Source organism: Nannobrachium achirus (genome assembly GCF_963921795.1).
Source record: "Nannobrachium achirus genome assembly, chromosome: 10".
Classification (NCBI taxonomy): domain Eukaryota; kingdom Metazoa; phylum Chordata; class Actinopteri; order Myctophiformes; family Myctophidae; genus Nannobrachium; species Nannobrachium achirus.
Genome location: NC_137819.1, coordinates 4,095,570 through 4,116,217, shown reverse-complemented (window position 1 = coordinate 4,116,217; position 20,648 = coordinate 4,095,570).

The window sequence follows — 20,648 nt, the reverse complement described above, 5'->3', positions numbered from 1 at the left end:
TATCTGCTATTTTTCAATAGTTAAAGTACAAAATAATGCATAAGCATAATAATGCCTTCCCAGTCTAAATGGGTTAAACCCCCTCCCCCTATGAAGAAGATGCACTCATGGGGGGCCTGCAGTGAATACTTGTACACAGGGCCCAGAATTTGGTGCAACACCCCTGTTTACTACGACGCTATGGCACACGTTTTACAAATGGAGACAAATGGACCCGTAATCAGAGTTGCAGATCCGTAACGCTCATTCGGAGCTAGCTCTTTGTGTTAGTATTGTCCAGTCATTTTGTATGTCCGTAGTCCACCACAAGCCAGCATGCATGCCGATGACCCCTGGGAGGGCCTCGTTCTCCTGGATGCCATCTTCTCAAGCCTCTATCAGAGTCCAGGGTGAAAGCTATTCACCGCAAAGTTTAGGTGATAAGCTATCCACCTAAAGTGAGAAAACAAGTGGAGGCCATCATAGTCACTCACGGTGAAGTCCTATCACCGTGACTGACTGGTCTAGATCGACCAATCAGTGAACAGGGTGATGGGCCGATCTGTCTGATAGTAAAAACAGAGAGATGTGTCGGGGGTTCGTGGTGGATAGCTCTTCACCGCTAGTAATGACGCAATGTTGTAGTTTTATGACTTAAAAAGACTACACCGCGGTGGATAGCTTATCACCGTGGTGCCTACTATGATAGGGGCTTTACTCACCCGTGATTCAATAATGACTTTTCTTCTGTTGATTACTCACGCCATGGAGACTTGAATTCAATAATATTTTTGGGTTTTTGTTGTAGGCCTAAGACACAATTTTGATTGCAAGAAATGTTCCCCCATTGATTACGGATGGGGGCCCAAATCCATTTGTGTCCCCATCCGGAAATCAATTGGGGGTAAATTTACTATAATCACATTTTTGTCTTAGGAATGCAACAATTAAAAAAACATTATTGAACTCAAAGTCTCCATGGCATGAGCAATCAATAGAAGAAAAGTCATTTTGGGGGTGAACTACTCCTTTAAAGGTAGGTATAAGTGATATTCATAGTAACGGAGTAACCCTCCCCAGGGCCTTTTGATTGGATGAAATGCTTCACCAAATCAAAAGGCCCCCCCCTCAGGTGCGTGCTGTTTTTGTGTGTGTGTGTGTGTGTGTGTGTGTGTGTGTGTGTGTGTGTGTGTGTGTGTGTGTGTGTGTGTGTGTGTGTGTGTGTGTGTGTGTGTGTGTGTGTGTGTGTGTCCTTACTACGTATTACTAAAATGTTTACATTAATATGATACTGAATTCACTCATTCTTTCAAATGATTTCAGACCGACCAGCTTAGACCGAAGCTGAATAATATCCAAACCAAGTGTATTTTCTTGTGACAGATGCAACATTTTCAAGGGCACGCTTGGACACACTTTCCTGGCCCAAGGATTGTTTCATTCTGTCAATGCATTTTTGCTTGGTGCAGCAGAGTATGCAGAGAGTACGGTACTCACAATGTTGCACAAGTAATGAATTATTATTTACACATTAAGTAGGCCTAGCTAGTTAGCCTATTATTGCCAACTGAGCTTTGAAGAATTTCAAATGCACCAAACAGAAATGTGATCAATTGTATTACAGACATTTTCATGCTTGAACCACGTCTAGCATCTCCATTCTGGGATTACCATTCTGCAAAAGTAGTTCTGATATTTTTGATGAAGATATTTGGTGCAGGGGCACATTTGGTTAAGGATGTAAATGTTCAAAATAGCTCATGAACGGTGGGCTATTAGTTCCACTTTCCAATGTAATACTGTTTTTTTTATGTCTGTTAAAGACCATCTCTACAGCATGTGTTTAATTGCGACCGTCAGGGAGCAGTTTACTATGAAAACCTCCACCGGCCGTCCGTCCGTCCGTCCGTCCGTCACACCTTTGTGACCATCAACAAACGTCACACCTTTGTTGATGTTTAAATCGAAGAGTCTTGGTCAAATACTTCTGTTGGTTTCTGCACTGATCATTTATACAATTCAGCTGTGTTTGCTTGTGTCATCATGATGAGGTCATAAATCAGCCATGCCCAAATATAGATTTTACAGGTTTACATGCTTACTCAGTTATTCGTTATGTGAAAGTCCTATGACGTCTATGATATCTGACATCATCATACATACATTCCCTTTTATGCCCATAAATGGAGATCCCCTCTGTAGAACCAGCCACTGACATCACTGTAATGTCAGGGGAACCAAATCCCTTTTATGCCCATATATGGAGATCCCTGTGATGCCAGGGGAACCAAATCCCTTTTATGCCCATATATGGAGATCCCCGTGTTGCCAGGGTAACCAAATCCATGTTATGCCCATATATGGAGATCCCTGTGATGCCAGGGGAACCAAATCCCTTTTACGCCCATATATGGAGATCCCTTATGTCATCAATATTAAGCCCATATCTGTGAATATCTTTGGGTACCAGATGTCTCCATATATGGTTAAATGGTCCGATATACATCACTGGCCAGAAGACCAAGAAATGGTGCAACCTCGCCCTTTGCTTTTCTCCCTATAGGCATCTTACTGGTAGGTAGTTTAATGAGGAATGCAGTATGGTGGTAGGTAGGTAGTTATGGCCTTTGATGTAAGATTTTCACTTTCTAGGATAACTATATTTGCTATTCCCAGATGATGCCCTTTTAGGGTACCCCTCATGCCCATATATGGAGATCCCCAGGCTTTACTAATTAACATAAGTTTTATGCCCATATATGGAGATCATTGTCCCAATGTCATCAGATATATGGGCATAAATGGACACAGGCAAACTAGATGGGCTGTATGGATATCCAGATGTGTGATGTAAGTGTTTTATTCCAAATGTGGCACCCCACAGACATATTTCCAGAAACAAAATCCCTTTCATGCCCATATATGGAGATTTCTGATGTCATCAATCCCAGGCCCTGTAAAAAACATGGTTGCTATGGTATGAGCAACTTATGTCTCCATATATGGAGATTCAACTTCAATGAGTAACCATGGCAAACTGTCAACTGCCCGTATGTCTTGATAATTGGTAAAACAAACTTTTGGCCTATTTGTGGAGATAAGCGACCAACGGTCGCTTATCTCCCGATTAGGGAGTCTTACTGGTGTACAGAATACTGTAATTGCGACCGTCAGGGAGCAGTTTACTATGAAAACCTCCACCGGCCGTCCGTCCGTCCGTCCGTCACACCTTTGTGACCATCAACAAACGTCACACCTTTGTTGATGTTTAAATCGAAGAGTCTTGGTCAAATACTTCTGTTGGTTTCTGCACTGATCATTTATACAATTCAGCTGTGTTTGCTCGTGTCATCATGATGAGGTCATAAATCAGCCATGCCCAAATATAGATTTTACGGGTTTACATGCTTACTCAGTTATTCGTTATGTGAAAGTCCTATGACGTCTATGATATCTGACATCATCATACATACATTCCCTTTTATGCCCATAAATGGAGATCCCCTCTGTAGAACCAGCCACTGACATCACTGTAATGTCAGGGGAACCAAATCCCTTTTATGCCCATATATGGAGATCCCTGTGATGCCAGGGGAACCAAATCCCTTTTATGCCCATATATGGAGATATGGAGATCCCCGTGTTGCCAGGGTAACCAAATCCATTTTATGCCCATATATGGAGATCCCTGTGATGCCAGGGGAACCAAATCCCTTTTACGCCCATATATGGAGATCCCTTATGTCATCAATATTAAGCCCATATCTGTGAATATCTTTGGGTACCAGATGTCTCCATATATGGTTAAATGGTCCGATATACATCACTGGCCAGAAGACCAAGAAATGGTGCAACCTCGCCCTTTGCTTTTCTCCCTATAGGCATCTTACTGGTAGGTAGTTTAATGAGGAATGCAGTATGGTGGTAGGTAGGTAGTTATGGCCTTTGATGTAAGATTTTCACTTTCTAGGATAACTATATTTGCTATTCCCAGATGATGCCCTTTTAGGGTACCCCTCATGCCCATATATGGAGATCCCCAGGCTTTACTAATTAACATAAGTTTTATGCCCATATATGGAGATCATTGTCCCAATGTCATCAGATATATGGGCATAAATGGACACAGGCAAACTAGATGGGCTGTATGGATATCCAGATGTGTGATGTAAGTGTTTTATTCCAAATGTGGCACCCCACAGACATATTTCCAGAAACAAAATCCCTTTCATGCCCATATATGGAGATTTCTGATGTCATCAATCCCAGGCCCTGTAAAAAACATGGTTGCTATGGTATGAGCAACTTATGTCTCCATATATGGAGATTCAACTTCAATGAGTAACCATGGCAAACTGTCAACTGCCCGTATGTCTTGATAATTGGTAAAACAAACTTTTGGCCTATTCCCGATTAGGGAGTCTTACTGGTGTAATTACTGAGTAGAACCGACAAACTGCACTTATACCCTATACACATCATTGTTTAATGAAAGCAGTGACATCATTATTTCAAACTGAAATGGACATGTTAAAAAACATGATAAAACAGATAATCACGAAGATTGAAGTGATTCACTTCACATGATTCAGATGTTGGCTAAAAAGCATGAAGTGATCAGCAAAAAAGACACTGACTGAGTGATATGGACAAATCAAATATCACAATTATTTTGACTAAATATATCGATATTGTGATGATAACATCATATTGTGACAATAATATCAGACAAAGCATCTATTTTAAGAATCTGTGTCTAGAATAAGGCTCAAGTGTTTGAAACCAAGACAAGTCAACACTTTTGCTACATCACAATATAACAATATCTCAAATCCCAGATGATCTAGTCTCAAATCATGATATCAATATAATAGATATATTGCCTAGCCATACTGGCAGTCCACAATTCAGTAACATGACTTAACAACAAAAGACTGAGTCCTTCCATGTTGAGAGTTCTGTGCTATCCACAGTATGACATACTTGGCAGGCATTGAAATTTGCATATCAAAGTCTTTATATTCCAGCACCCAGATAATGATTGATTTCAGTGACTGTGTAGTTTTTTCAAACTACTCATTGAAAAGGGACAGCTTTCTAGCATCTATTGTGTCCATAGGAAACCGTTGTGAGCTTGGAGGTCGGCTATTTTCAGTGCTTGATACCACGCTGAACTAAGCATTATCAAGTAAATACTGGAGGTGTGGCGTAACGGCATGAATTTCTACACAGAGAGGGCAATTCTTTCAACATAAGATGCTGCATTCAAGTTCAGGAGAGTTTGGACAAGGCAATTCTCTTGGATGCTGCCTTCAGGTATGGCATGGAAAGAGGGCATTTGCATTTCTTTCACCATAGTAAAAACCGCATTTAAGGTCTGGAGAGGGCACTTTTTACAGACGGATAAAAGGGCAGGGGCTCAAGCCCCCCTTTGATGTCTATGTGTGTACATGCCTGATGAACAGTCGTTCTGACTTACACACTACAAACCACACCCATGGACACAACCAAAAGAAGAAGCCTTTCACGAGGACCTTGTCACCTTCCGCCATGTAAACGCCAGCGAGGGTGACCACGATGCCAGACAGGTAAATCTGCAGGTTCCTCACCCACAGGGATCAATATTTATATATACAAATTAGGGCATTCACCAAATGTTTGAATATTCGAATATTCGAATATCAATATATTCGAATGTCACTATTCGACCTCGCTTTTATTTTATTTTTTTGGTTTGTTTTCTCTTTAAAAATATATATAGTTTATAAAGCTTGGCTAGATAGGAAGTCATAAGAATGGGTTGTCAATGCCCCTGGTGGAAGAATTTGTTAATGCTCTATACCAGGGGTTCTCAAATCTTTTAAGGCCGTGACCCCCAAAATAAACAGATTTGAACTGGGGACCCCCACCCTGACAAGCACTTGGAATTGTAGGTATTACATTTAATGTGACTCGGTTGCGCAGATACATATTGTGAAAATAGCAGATCTACATGCTCACAATGCCTTGCAACGCAAGGCGTTGTGAGCATGTAGATCTGCTATGTTCTGCTATGTTCGCCTCTTGCTTACTTAATATTTGACAGTTTGGCCAGTCCTGTCGAATATTCGATTATTCGAATACTTTGAGGTAGAATAATTAGAATACTAAAAATAACTATTCGTGAATGCCCTAATACAAATACATAAATAAATAAAACACAATTGGTGATTTCAACTGCACAAATTAGAGCACATATATCACTAAATAATGAGACCATTTTAGTTTGATTTGGAGCCAAAAAAGTGGAGGTGCAAGGCTCAGAAAAGCTCATGACCTATAACTTAAAATATCTAAAAATGTATACCAGCACAAATTATGAAATTTGCGGCACAATTCAGCACAAATCCAGAACTAAAGAATTACACAATTTTTATTAATGTTTTCATCCTTAATAAAAATATGGGGTGTCAACTTCACAGAGCTCATTATAGGCAAAACCTTTAAGGCAGGGGTCTTCAACAGGGGGTCCGGGACCCCTATGGGGTCCTCAGAGTTACTACAGGGGGTCCTCCAAATCTTTGAGTGATAGAAACTTTTTTCTTCTTTTTTTTATATTAACCACTTGAACCCTAGTGTCCTTATTCTGAGAACTTAACATACAAAATAAAATAAATAAATAAATAAAAAATAGCAGATCTACAAGCTCACTAGATCGGCTATATTTGGCAAAGACCTTTGGTGTAGAGGGGAAAAAGAGCAGACTAAGTACAGAGTGAAAGGTCAAGTTTATTAAGTATTGACGTTTCAAGTGGTTAATTCTGAAAACAAAAATTGACATGAACCCAAAATACACTGATGATCGATCGCGCTGTCAAACAATGAAACTATATGGAATCTATGAAAAGGTTGTGGGGGTCCCTGCTTCATCTCTCTCTCAACTAAGGGTCCTTGGCCTGAAAACGTTGAAGACCCCTGCTTTAAGGTACTTTATGAGCAGATTACACTGTGAAAGCAAACTACCTGCAAATCCAGAACACAGGACAGCAAAAGGAGGACTCCCCATAGGTCGAACTCCCGTTGGGTCGACTGGGGTTAGGGTTAGGTTTAGGCATAGTTTTACTGAGGTTAGGTTTAGGGTTACGGTTAGGTTTAGGTGGTCGGACCAAAGGGAGTTCGACCAAATTACATTTTACCCAGCGAAAGCAATGGCAACTAACCTCGCCTACCAGGCTTTCTGGGGGGAAAGCCCGGTGTTCGTTCACAACAGGCCGTTTGGTTTCCGCCCAACGCAGAAACCACTAGAAGAAGCAGCGTCGCTTTAATTTGGTTCCCTCCGTTTGTTTCCCCAATCTCTATTAAAATGCTCGAGTAGCCTAGTGTAGTCTTGCCAGTCGCTACGAGTTGGACTAAAAGATGCATATACCGGAGCGCCTGCTGGCCTGGTGGTCAAGGCGCACATACTAGGCTATGATGCCTGCTGGCGTCGCCTGTTCGATTCCTGATCTGGACAACCTTTGCCACATGTCATTCCCCATCTCTCTCCCCATTTCCTGTCAGTCCACTGTCCTATCAAATAAAGGCATAAACCCCCCCCCCCAAAAAAAAACGTAAAAAAAAAAAAAAAAAAAAAAAAAATGCATATACCAAACACATTTTTCAAAAGCAAAACTACTCCGCATCAAGGAGTTTATTAGGTAGGCCCTAAAAGTATGTCCTTGGGTGCAGGGGAATATTTTGAGTTAAAACTGAATCCGGTTTGATAGTTCTGGCCAAAGTGTAGTCCGTCTAGGACTACAACATGACGTAAAGTGGTTTCCGCTCCAGACCGGATCAAACCCCGAAAAGTGAAGTGATCCCAGACTAATGGCAACGAACCCAGCAAAATGGTTTTGCTCAATCTGAAAAAAAAAAACAGATGCACAGATAGGGACAACAAAGGTATTAATATGAGCAATTACACATCAATTACCAATCAGTTGTTGCTTTTTTATTAATGCATTGGTCTCCACCAGGACCAAAGACATGGCCAAGACGATGTTTTGCACCCTGTCTGTCTGTCTGTCTGTCTGTCTGTCTGTCCGTCCATCCATCCATTACCAGCTAGGAGGATGCTAATTCAGAACCTCTGCCCCACATTTTTCACATGGGCCTGTTCTAGCGACACCATGAGGCAGAGTTTTGCAAAACCCATTTTTTGACAGTACTCCTACAGATCTGTGTCCCTCAAGTCATGTGATCAACATAGATCTATCCGATTCTCCATATTCCATCCTGATTGGCTTCCAAAGTTTGCAGAACTGGTCCGCTTTGATTTGAACAAAAGGCCTCAAATCATGAACACAGTGGGCAATTTTGGTGAAATTGTGCAAGCACATTTCTATTGGCAGAGGAAGAAATGCCACTTCATAGTGCCACCAGCAGTTCGACCTCTGCAAGAAAAGAAAGGCCAAAGAACACATAGCAGCCTTTTCACATGGCCTATGATAGCACCACCAGGAGGCCACAATAACCTACATCAGTGTTTCTCAACCTTTTTTTCTGCTTGGGCACACTTTTCATGTCCCAAGAATCCATGGGCATACCAACATAATACGGGGGTGTAAATATCGTCACTGTCGGGAAGAAAACCTTGTATTTCCAAGTTTCAAATGTGTACGTTTCTTCGCAAAGTAAAGCCCTGCTTCATCATACAAGGCTGTCGCACAACAGTAGTGAAAACAGCTGTTCTACAAGCACACAACGCCTCGCACCGCAAGGCCAACGTTTTGCCTTGCGGTGTAGATCGTCTGTTTTCACTAGTTTAAATCATTTTTAAAATGATAAATACAATACTGGCTTTCAAGCAGTTTCAAGGGGCACACTTGACCCTTTCTCAGGGGCACACCAAAGGTCCCCAGGCACAGTGGTTGAAAAACACTGACCTACATGACCTGGTGGAGACCTGTGCTCGGAAGAGGGGAAGAGCACTGCTTTTAGTTGTATTTTGTTACAGTGAGACGGGATGCTAAAGACAAAAGAGGGAAGACAAGTAATGTAGCTTCAGCCAAAATCTAACCAGGGGCATTGGGGACAATACAGTATCTTCACAATACCCTGGCTTAGAGGCATTCTGATAAAACTAATATAGTGATATTTGATTTTTATCCATAATGACCAGCCCAACAACACATTATCCACTCATCTAACCAGTGCACCCCACAACAGGGCTCTTCAACAGGGGGACCGGGACCCCTAGGGGGTCGTCAGAGTTACTACAGGGGGTCCTCCAAATCTTTGTGTGATATAAACATAGATCAGCTATTTTCACATTTTCTAGTAAGTATACGAGGGCCAAAGCGCAAAACCTCCTATCTGCAAATTTTATGATTTTTGGATTTCACTTGAAATGGGTACTATAGGCTATGCTGCACATGGTCAGTCTGTCTGCAAGATCGTTCTGCCCCTCATTTAGCCAAAAATGTCATGTGACTAGAAATAGTTGATAGGTTGTAATATTAAACACACATTTTCTTTTTCATTTTCCCAACAAAGTGATTTTTGCAGATAGGAGGTTTTATTTTTTCAACTTCGACTTTCGACTTTCTCTGGTGGGAGTCGACTTGTGTAATGAAGTCGACTGGGGTCCTCAGAGTTACTACAGGGGGTCCTCCAAATCTTTGAGTGATAGAAACTTTTTTCTTCTTTTTTTTATATTAACCACTTGAACCCTAGTGTCCTTATTCTGAGAACTTAACATACAAAATAAAATAAATAAATAAATAAAAAATAGCAGATCTACAAGCTCACTAGATCGGCTATATTTGGCAAAGACCTTTGGTGTAGAGGGGAAAAAGAGCAGACTAAGTACAGAGTGAAAGGTCAAGTTTATTAAGTATTGACGTTTCAAGTGGTTAATTCTGAAAACAAAAATTGACATGAACCCAAAATACACTGATGATCGATCGCGCTGTCAAACAATGAAACTATATGGAATCTATGAAAAGGTTGTGGGGGTCCCTGCTTCATCTCTCTCTCAACTAAGGGTCCTTGGCCTGAAAACGTTGAAGACCCCTGCTTTAAGGTACTTTATGAGCAGATTACACTGTGAAAGCAAACTACCTGCAAATCCAGAACACAGGACAGCAAAAGGAGGACTCCCCATAGGTCGAACTCCCGTTGGGTCGACTGGGGTTAGGGTTAGGTTTAGGCATAGTTTTACTGAGGTTAGGTTTAGGGTTACGGTTAGGTTTAGGTGGTCGGACCAAAGGGAGTTCGACCAAATTACATTTTACCCAGCGAAAGCAATGGCAACTAACCTCGCCTACCAGGCTTTCTGGGGGGAAAGCCCGGTGTTCGTTCACAACAGGCCGTTTGGTTTCCGCCCAACGCAGAAACCACTAGAAGAAGCAGCGTCGCTTTAATTTGGTTCCCTCCGTTTGTTTCCCCAATCTCTATTAAAATGCTCGAGTAGCCTAGTGTAGTCTTGCCAGTCGCTACGAGTTGGACTAAAAGATGCATATACCGGAGCGCCTGCTGGCCTGGTGGTCAAGGCGCACATACTAGGCTATGATGCCTGCTGGCGTCGCCTGTTCGATTCCTGATCTGGACAACCTTTGCCACATGTCATTCCCCATCTCTCTCCCCATTTCCTGTCAGTCCACTGTCCTATCAAATAAAGGCATAAACCCCCCCCCCCAAAAAAAAACGTAAAAAAAAAAAAAAAAAAAAAAATGCATATACCAAACACATTTTTCAAAAGCAAAACTACTCCGCATCAAGGAGTTTATTAGGTAGGCCCTAAAAGTATGTCCTTGGGTGCAGGGGAATATTTTGAGTTAAAACTGAATCCGGTTTGATAGTTCTGGCCAAAGTGTAGTCCGTCTAGGACTACAACATGACGTAAAGTGGTTTCCGCTCCAGACCGGATCAAACCCCGAAAAGTGAAGTGATCCCAGACTAATGGCAACGAACCCAGCAAAATGGTTTTGCTCAATCTGAAAAAAAAAAACAGATGCACAGATAGGGACAACAAAGGTATTAATATGAGCAATTACACATCAATTACCAATCAGTTGTTGCTTTTTTATTAATGCATTGGTCTCCACCAGGACCAAAGACATGGCCAAGACGATGTTTTGCACCCTGTCTGTCTGTCTGTCTGTCTGTCCGTCCATCCATCCATTACCAGCTAGGAGGATGCTAATTCAGAACCTCTGCCCCACATTTTTCACATGGGCCTGTTCTAGCGACACCATGAGGCAGAGTTTTGCAAAACCCATTTTTTGACAGTACTCCTACAGATCTGTGTCCCTCAAGTCATGTGATCAACATAGATCTATCCGATTCTCCATATTCCATCCTGATTGGCTTCCAAAGTTTGCAGAACTGGTCCGCTTTGATTTGAACAAAAGGCCTCAAATCATGAACACAGTGGGCAATTTTGGTGAAATTGTGCAAGCACATTTCTATTGGCAGAGGAAGAAATGCCACTTCATAGTGCCACCAGCAGTTCGACCTCTGCAAGAAAAGAAGAGAGACAGCCGCTGATACGAACGACCTACGGCCTGGTCGCGACCTAGGCCACGACCTGGAGGTCGTAGGTCCCGGTTCTGGAGGTCGTAGTTCGCGGTACATACTTGTTAGGTCGCGGCCGGTCTAGTTTCGCGACCCCCGGCCGTGGTTGCGCCACCTCGGTCGTCCCCGGGCCGTTGTTGCGCGATCGGGCCGTTGTTCAGCGACCTGGGAAGTCCGCGGTCGTATTTAAAAGGTCTTTTTGCAGAATATTCTAGAGCAGCAGCGCTATTCAACCTTTTGAAGCTTGTGATTGGCTGAACCGGAGGTAGGAAGCGCTCCATTGTAGTCACTTGGACCGCGCGAGGTGCACCAAAACCTATCCTTAACCCTAACCCCAACTCTAACTCTAACCCTAACCTTAACCCTAACCCCAACTCTAACCCTAACCCTAACCCTAACCCTAACCCTAACCTGCCGACACTGAGTAGCTAACCTGCCGACGCTGTTGAAAACGAGCGCTCCTTCCCTTAGCAAGCGTAGAGTTTCTAAACTCGCGTCCCTTCCCTTAGCAAGCGTAGAGTTTCGATCGCGGCGCTCCTTCCCTTAGCAAGCGTAGAGTTTCTAAACTCGCGTCCCTTCCCTTAGCAAGCGTAGAGTTTCGATCGCGGACTTCCCAGGTCGCTGAATTACGACCGAGATCGCGCAAAACCTCCAGAACCGGGACCTACGACCTCCAAGTCGTGGCCTAAGTCGCGACCAGGCCGTAGGTCGTTTGTATCAGCGGCTCTTGCTGGAAAAGAAAGGCCAAAGAACACATAGCAGCCTTTTCACATGGCCTATGATAGCACCACCAGGAGGCCACAATAACCTACATCAGTGTTTCTCAACCTTTTTTTCTGCTTGGGCACACTTTTCATGTCCCAAGAATCCATGGGCATACCAACATAATACGGGGGTGTAAATATCGTCACTGTCGGGAAGAAAACCTTGTATTTCCAAGTTTCAAATGTGTACGTTTCTTCGCAAAGTAAAGCCCTGCTTCATCATACAAGGCTGTCGCACAACAGTAGTGAAAACAGCTGTTCTACAAGCACACAACGCCTCGCACCGCAAGGCCAACGTTTTGCCTTGCGGTGTAGATCGTCTGTTTTCACTAGTTTAAATCATTTTTAAAATGATAAATACAATACTGGCTTTCAAGCAGTTTCAAGGGGCACACTTGACCCTTTCTCAGGGGCACACCAAAGGTCCCCAGGCACAGTGGTTGAAAAACACTGACCTACATGACCTGGTGGAGACCTGTGCTCGGAAGAGGGGAAGAGCACTGCTTTTAGTTGTATTTTGTTACAGTGAGACGGGATGCTAAAGACAAAAGAGGGAAGACAAGTAATGTAGCTTCAGCCAAAATCAAACCAGGGGCATTGGGGACAATACAGTATCTTCACAATACCCTGGCTTAGAGGCATTCTGATAAAACAAATATAGTGATATTTGATTTTTATCCATAATGACCAGCCCAACAACACATTATCCACTCATCTAACCAGTGCACCCCACAACAGGGCTCTTCAACAGGGGGACCGGGACCCCTAGGGGGTCGTCAGAGTTACTACAGGGGGTCCTCCAAATCTTTGTGTGATATAAACATAGATCAGCTATTTTCACATTTTCTAGTAAGTATACGAGGGCCAAAGCGCAAAACCTCCTATCTGCAAATTTTATGATTTTTGGATTTCACTTGAAATGGGTACTATAGGCTATGCTGCACATGGTCAGTCTGTCTGCAAGATCGTTCTGCCCCTCATTTAGCCAAAAATGTCATGTGACTAGAAATAGTTGATAGGTTGTAATATTAAACACACATTTTCTTTTTCATTTTCCCAACAAAGTGATTTTTGCAGATAGGAGGTTTTATTTTTTCAACTTCGACTTTCGACTTTCTCTGGTGGGAGTCGACTTGTGTAATGAAGTCGACTGTGTCGACTTGTCGACTTTTTCGTTAATGCCCTAACACACACACGCACGCACACACACACACACACACACACACACACACACACACACACACACACACACACACACACACACACACACACACACACACACACACACACACACACACACACACACACACACACACACACACACACACACACACACACACACACACGATGATAGATACTGCATTTGATGAGGCAGACATCATGATGAGGCAGACACATCACCAAGATTTCCTAAATTCCTATGACCCTGATGTAACCATCTCTGGAACCTCATCCTTACTGTGTGCCAGTCATGAGAAAGTAAGCAATTTACCCCGAGTGAGAGGACATTATGCTCTGATAATGTCCTGTGTGAGGGGGTGATCGGACGAGGCGAAGCCGAGTCCGATAACACCCTCACACAGGACATTATCAGAGCATAATGTCCGACCCCGAGTGGTAAATAGCTTTTCTACCACTTTTTTCCGTATACATGAAAGAAAACACATAGTTGTAACTTGCAAGGATCTTAAGTTACAATCATTAAGGCCCATTCCCACTGGGCCAGATAACAGATATCTGGAGATATTTCTCCAGATATTTTTCCATTCAAAGTGGATGGTAGATACAGATAAAACAATGTTTTGCCACAGATAAAAGTATCTGTGGCAAATATCTGTGGTATATATTTTTTTTATCTGTATCTACCATCCACTTTGAATGGAAAAATATCTGGAGAAATATCTCCAGATATCTGTTATCTGGCCCAGTGGGAATGGGCCTTTATTGCCTATAAAACTTCCGCCATAACAACAAATAGTTCCAAAAACAACATCTTCTACTCACCACCAGATGGCGCCAACTCCATGCTGAGACAGATGTCTAGCTTACAGCTAAGCTAACGTCAGTTAAAAGCACCGTTCCGGCCGTAAATAGAGGCTGTTCGCTTCCAGAAAGGCATAGGTTCAGAGAAAAGGGGCTTTAAAGTTGGCGGATTGCATTGGATCCAAATAAATCGGCGACGATAGTACGCACGTTAGTAAACATAGGACCGTTGCGAGCGTCATTTGTTGGTTGGGGGAAAGGTGTTCCGACTACCTCCTGAAGTCCCCGGATGTACACTGAGGCGCATTGATCTCGGAAATGTGCCTCATTACCATGTACATCCGGACATTTTCACCCAGACGACTATTGTTGTCTCATTTACTACTGTTTTAAACCAATCACAATCCAGTATTTGAACACGTGACTAGAAAAAGTGGTAGAATACCAGTTCTGTGACATGCTAATGGATATTCATCAAGCTGTTTCTATTTGTTGTTCTCCCAGAGGTCAAATGTTACCTTGGCCTGACCCTTAACATGTGAGGTATGGATTCTACACATATGAAAACTAAAACATGAGATTACACAGGTTTTCTATACTAGGATAAGCGGATTAAATAGTGGGCATTTTGAATATTTTCACTTGCACTATATTTTGTTTAATGAATTTCACAATACATTTCCTTCGAATATATGTATGTAAACATGGTTTAAAATCTTTAGGTTATTTATGAAGGAACCCTTTGTGTTACATCTTTCATGAAAACAAAATTACATCTATGTAATGTAGTCACTACACTATAGTACAGTATGTTGTCACTCCCTGTAATAGATACCATTTCTAGAGATGCTACTAGTCTGAGCTTTATCCTTGCCATTTTTCAAAGAGAGGGTCAATACTAAGGGAGAACCATCAGTTTGAAGTAGAATGCTTCATTCGGATTTTGAAAGACTGTGTTTTGGCACGTGATTATAAATGAAGTGATAACACACAGAAAGCTACCACAGATGCAATGTTCTCATATATTTCCTAGTCCTAAGGATGTATACCTTCTCAAAAGTCACTATGAGAATCATTACCCCCAAGATGGTAGCGATGACCCCACATTTGGGGCCCTGGCCTATTATGTCATAATTATATAGTCCCTATATGTCACTGCCTATAATAAAGAATACTTTTAGATATGCTAATTTTAATCACCTTACTGGACAAATATAGTCTGAACTTTAACCCAACCATTTTTCAAAGAGATAGGATGAATAAGAGAGAACCATCAGTTTGAAGTAGAACGCTCCATTCGGATTTTTAAAACATGCTTTTTGCATGTTGTTATAAATGGAGTGATAACACACAGAAATCTACCACAGATGCAAGGCTATACATTTTTCCTATAGGACTAGGGATGTATACCTTCCCAAAAATCACTATGAGAAATAATCCCCCCAGATGGTACCGATGACCGAAAATGTTAAAGCCATGGTTCACAGAGGATTATGTTGTAATTATAGTCACTATGTTGTCACTGCCTGTAATAATAAACAATTATAGATATGCCAAATGTTAACAACCTTAGTGAAGAATATATAGTCTGAGCTTTATCCCAACCATTTGGGAACAGAAAGCCTTAGAAGGATTTGAAATATTCAAGGACACATTTTCAAGATCTTTCAAAAATAGCAGATCTACAAGCTCGTATATATGCTATTTTTCAAAGGTTAACACACACAATAATGCGTAATAATGCGTTCCCGGTCTAAATAGGTTAAACAGCCCCCCCCCCCCCACATTCATGGGGGGCCCACAGTGAATCTTGTACCCAGGGCCCAGAATGTGGTGCGACACCCCTGCATTACTGTATGTTATTCACAGTGGTGGAAAAAGTACTCACATGTTTTACTTAAGTAAAAGTATCAATACTGCACTCTAGATGTACTCCGTTACAAGTAAATGTCCAGAATTCAAAATGTACTTAAAAAAGTACAAAAAAAAAAAAAAAAGTAAAAGTAAGAAAGTATTGGCATCAAAATGTACTTAAAGTACCAAAAGTAAAAATACAAAATGTTTGAAAATAGCAGATCTACAAGCTCACAACGTGTCGCACAGCTTGCAGATCGTGTAGTGCCCAGGTCCAATACCTGGAGCACGGATGCCGATGGCTAGGGATTCAGGTTCAGACGTGTGCTCAAGAACTGATGTCCAAACGTTTCCATATAGCATATAAATTATATTTATTCGCAGTCCAAAGCCCTATACTTTATACTTCAAACAGATACAATAAATAAGCACATAGGGCCAAACGATACAGACCACCAGCCTACAAACACAGTTGAAAAACTGTGTGCCTGCCATCAGCAACACCTTTGCTTGATTAGGGAGTGGTTTAAATACCCTGGCTGTAACCAGGGCAACCTTGTCCTTGACCACTCCCTGCACAGTGATGTCATACAGTATATAGCAAGTCATAATGGCTCTTACACCGGCCCCTAATTGCTACTGGTACAAAAGAAACAGAGCAATTACTAAAACAAATTACAAAAGAGCCATTAACAAAATCAAAATACAAAACAGCTTTTATGCAATAATAAATCAATATTCATAATTACAAAACCCACACTCAAATTGTCTTTCTGTACCTTCCCATAAAAGGCAGTGTATGAGTGTTCATCTTCTTTGCCAGCTGTGCAGAACAAGAGCCCATGTTGTTGCCGGCCCCTGTATGGGCACAAGTTGATTTAAAGGCAAAGTCTGATTTTATTTTGTCCATCCGGCATCTCCACTCAAATGATCCCCATTTCCTTCCTCTTGATATGCAGATTATTAGAACACTGGGTCTGGGGGGTGTATGTTGCGGTGTGAGCAAGTAATGCGCCTGTCGCAGTTCTTGCTCATGTGCCCTGTGCACATTCTACCCAAACACAGGCCTTTCTCCTGTAGAAAGTCCAGCTTCTCTGTGTGCCTTTCCCCCCCAGTTGTGGACATTGCAATTGCAAAGCATGCTCAGGTGTACAATAAGGACAGGATGTAGGGATTGTCTCTGAGGAGATGCTTGTTTTGAAAACTTAGTGTGGTGTGTATCTGTTTTTGTCGACGCTGCGCCGGTGCTGCTGAACATACCGCACATGATTGAATGTTGGTCAGCTTAGCGTTGATGATCTGCGTCCGCTGTGTGGTCCGGGTCAAGTCCAGATGATCTCTGCTGGGCTGCTGCTGAGGTCCTTGGTAAGAGCCCCAATAGCTCCTATTCAATCCACTCAAACAGCAGAAGATGCTTGCAGACGATCCGGAGGCAAGAGCCCCAATAGCTCTGTCCCCGGGTTGCAATGATCACACCAGAAGACCCCCTCAGATTCAGAAGATCGCTGCTGTGTACGTCTGGTCTCTCCACAGCACACTCCACCACCAACACACGCCACGCCACAGCCTGTGTGTGTCCAAATGAACCCCGCTGGTTTGATTTGTTTGCCAATACAAATCGCCGTTGAAACAAGGCAGTTTTTCAACTTTTGTAGTGCCCAGGTCCAATACCTGGAGCACGGATGCCGATGGCTAGGGATTCAGGTTCAGACGTGTGCTCAAGAACTGATGTCCAAACGTTTCCATATAGCATATAAATTATATTTATTCGCAGTCCAAAGCCCTATACTTTATACTTCAAACAGATACAATAAATAAGCACATAGGGCCAAACGATACAGACCACCAGCCTACAAACACAGTTGAAAAACTGTGTGCCTGCCATCAGCAACACCTTTGCTTGATTAGGGAGTGGTTTAAATACCCTGGCTGTAACCAGGGCAACCTTGTCCTTGACCACTCCCTGCACAGTGATGTCATACAGTATATAGCAAGTCATAATGGCTCTTACAGATCGGCTATTTTCAAACAGCCTAGGTATGAAATAGGGCTAAAGTGGTTATGTATGTTTTATAATATTATAATTGTCTCCACCAGCCGAAGGCAGAGGGAGAGTATGTTTTCGCCCCTGTCCGTCCGTCCGTGCGTGCGTCCGTCCGTCCGTCCGTCCGTCCGTCCGTCCGTCCGTCCGTCCTCCGAGTTTGTTACCAGCTAATCTCCGGCGCCGTTGGCCCGGTTGCTGCCAAAATGAGCACACACACTCCCTGGATGCCACTTCAGAACCTCTGCCCCACATTTTTCAGATGGCCCTGTTCTAGCGCCACCATTAGGCCGATGTTTGCAAAACACATTTCTGTACATCACTCCTACAGATTTTGTCCAAAAATCACGCAAATCGGTGGACAGTATCTCTACAGTCATGTGATCAACATGGATCTGTCTGATTGTCCATATTCCATCCTGATTGGCTGAGATTGGCTTTCAAAGTTTGTAAGATTGGTCCATTTTGGACAAAATGCCTCAAATCACGAATGCAGAGTGCAATTAACATGAAATCGCGCACACACGTTCCCACTACGCCGAGGAAGAAATGCCACTTCAAATTTTTGAAATCAGCCTCATGGTGGCGCTATAACAGGCCGATTTGTGGTTTTACCTATAACTAGACCGATCAGTTTTAAACTTTGTAAGCGCACTCCCTGGATGCCAATTCAGAACCTCTGCCCCACATTTTTCACATGGGCCTGTTCTAGCGCCACCAGGAGGCCAATTTGTGCAAAACTACCTTTTGGCCAGTACTCCTACAGATTTTGTCCAAAAATCACGCAAATCGGTAGACAGTATCTCTACAGTCATGTGATCGACATGGATCTGTCTGATTGTCCATATACCATCCTGATTGGCTGAGATTGGCTTTCAAAGTTTGTAAGATTGATCCGTTTTGGACAAAATGCCTCAAATCACAAACGCAGAGTGCAATTAACATGAAATTGCGCACACACGTTCCCACTAGGCCGAGGAAGAAATGCCACTTCAAATTTTTTAAATCAGCCTCATGGTGGCGCTATAACAGGCCGATTCGTGGTTTCTTGGTGAAGAACACATGCCACCCTTTTTACATTGGCCTATTATAGCACCACCAGGACGCCTGGCCTGGTGGCGACCTGTGCTCGGAAGAGCACTGCTTCTAGTTTATGTCTGCAAAGTAACAAGTTTTCAAATAATTGTAGTGGAGTAAAAGTACAATATTTGGATCCGAGATGTAGTGGAGTAGAAGTAAAAGTATTGGAAATTGGAAATACTCAAGTAAAGTACAAATACTTCAAAAGTGTACTTAAGTACTTAAGTAAATGTACTTAGTTACTTTACACCACTGGTCATTCAGCAGTATTGGTGTGACCAACAAGAATAATGTAATATTATTTCCAGCCGTTTGCTGTGCAGGAATAGAAACACTGTAGCTCTGTAGAGATTATCTCAAGGACACAAAGCCATGCAGAATTTCAGATGAATGCCAGAAGAGTCATCCCTTTTCAAAGTCATACCTTTTTTAAATTGGAGATGTCATCCCAGGGCACGGAATAGTCAACCTAGGGTTGGGAGAAGTCATCCCAGGACCAGAGAAAACCCACCCAGGAGAAAATTGGAAATCTCATCCCCCATTATATGAAATCCCGACCCGAATATTTTCGAGACACAGAGGGGAGACAGAGAGGGGGAGAGAGACGCGTGATTATGGATCCCACTGGGAAAGATGGATAACCACGCCCCCGGGCTCATTTTGAGCTTGTGATTGGCTGAACCGGACGTAGGGAGCGCTCCGTTGTAGTCCCTTGGACCGCGCGAGGTGCACCAAACCCCAATTATCATGGCGTTTATCGTGCGCTTGCCCAGGCCTTACGGCCTGGGCATAAATATAACGATTGCATTCACCACGGCTTCGTAACTCGCGCGGCGCTCCGCCGGCCGCGCGGCCCTGGCCCGCTCTTCGCGGCCACTCGCGCCTGCGGCGCTCGGGGGCGAAGAGCAGGACGAAGAGCAAGGTCCACTGGCCTTCGCGCCGCTTGCAATGTCGTGGACAATAACTGTGAAAAGCTGTAAATGAGTCACAGCAATGAAAGATGGGGAGAGAGAGAGGTTATAATATTTTCTCTTTCAAACAGAGAACGCCTAAACTTCTCTCTCCCTCTCAGTCTCCCCTCTGTGTCTCACACAGCTGCTGCGTGCTGGGAGAAAATATTCGGGTCAGGATTTCATATAATGGGGGATGAGATTTCCAATTTTCTTGATTTTCATGAGGTCGGGGATTCCCTATACTGGGGTTGACACTTCCAATTTTTTAGGTCGTGATTTCCTAGAATGGGGGTCGACACTTCCCGAGTGACTTTTCCGCGACTAAGGTCGACTTGAAAAGAGGTCGTCTTATCTGGCTACCTTTCAGATAGCACATGTTCACTGTGGCCAGAGGTGTAAAGTAACTAAGTAGATTTTACTTAAGTAGCCTACTGTACTTAAGTACAATGTTGAGGTATT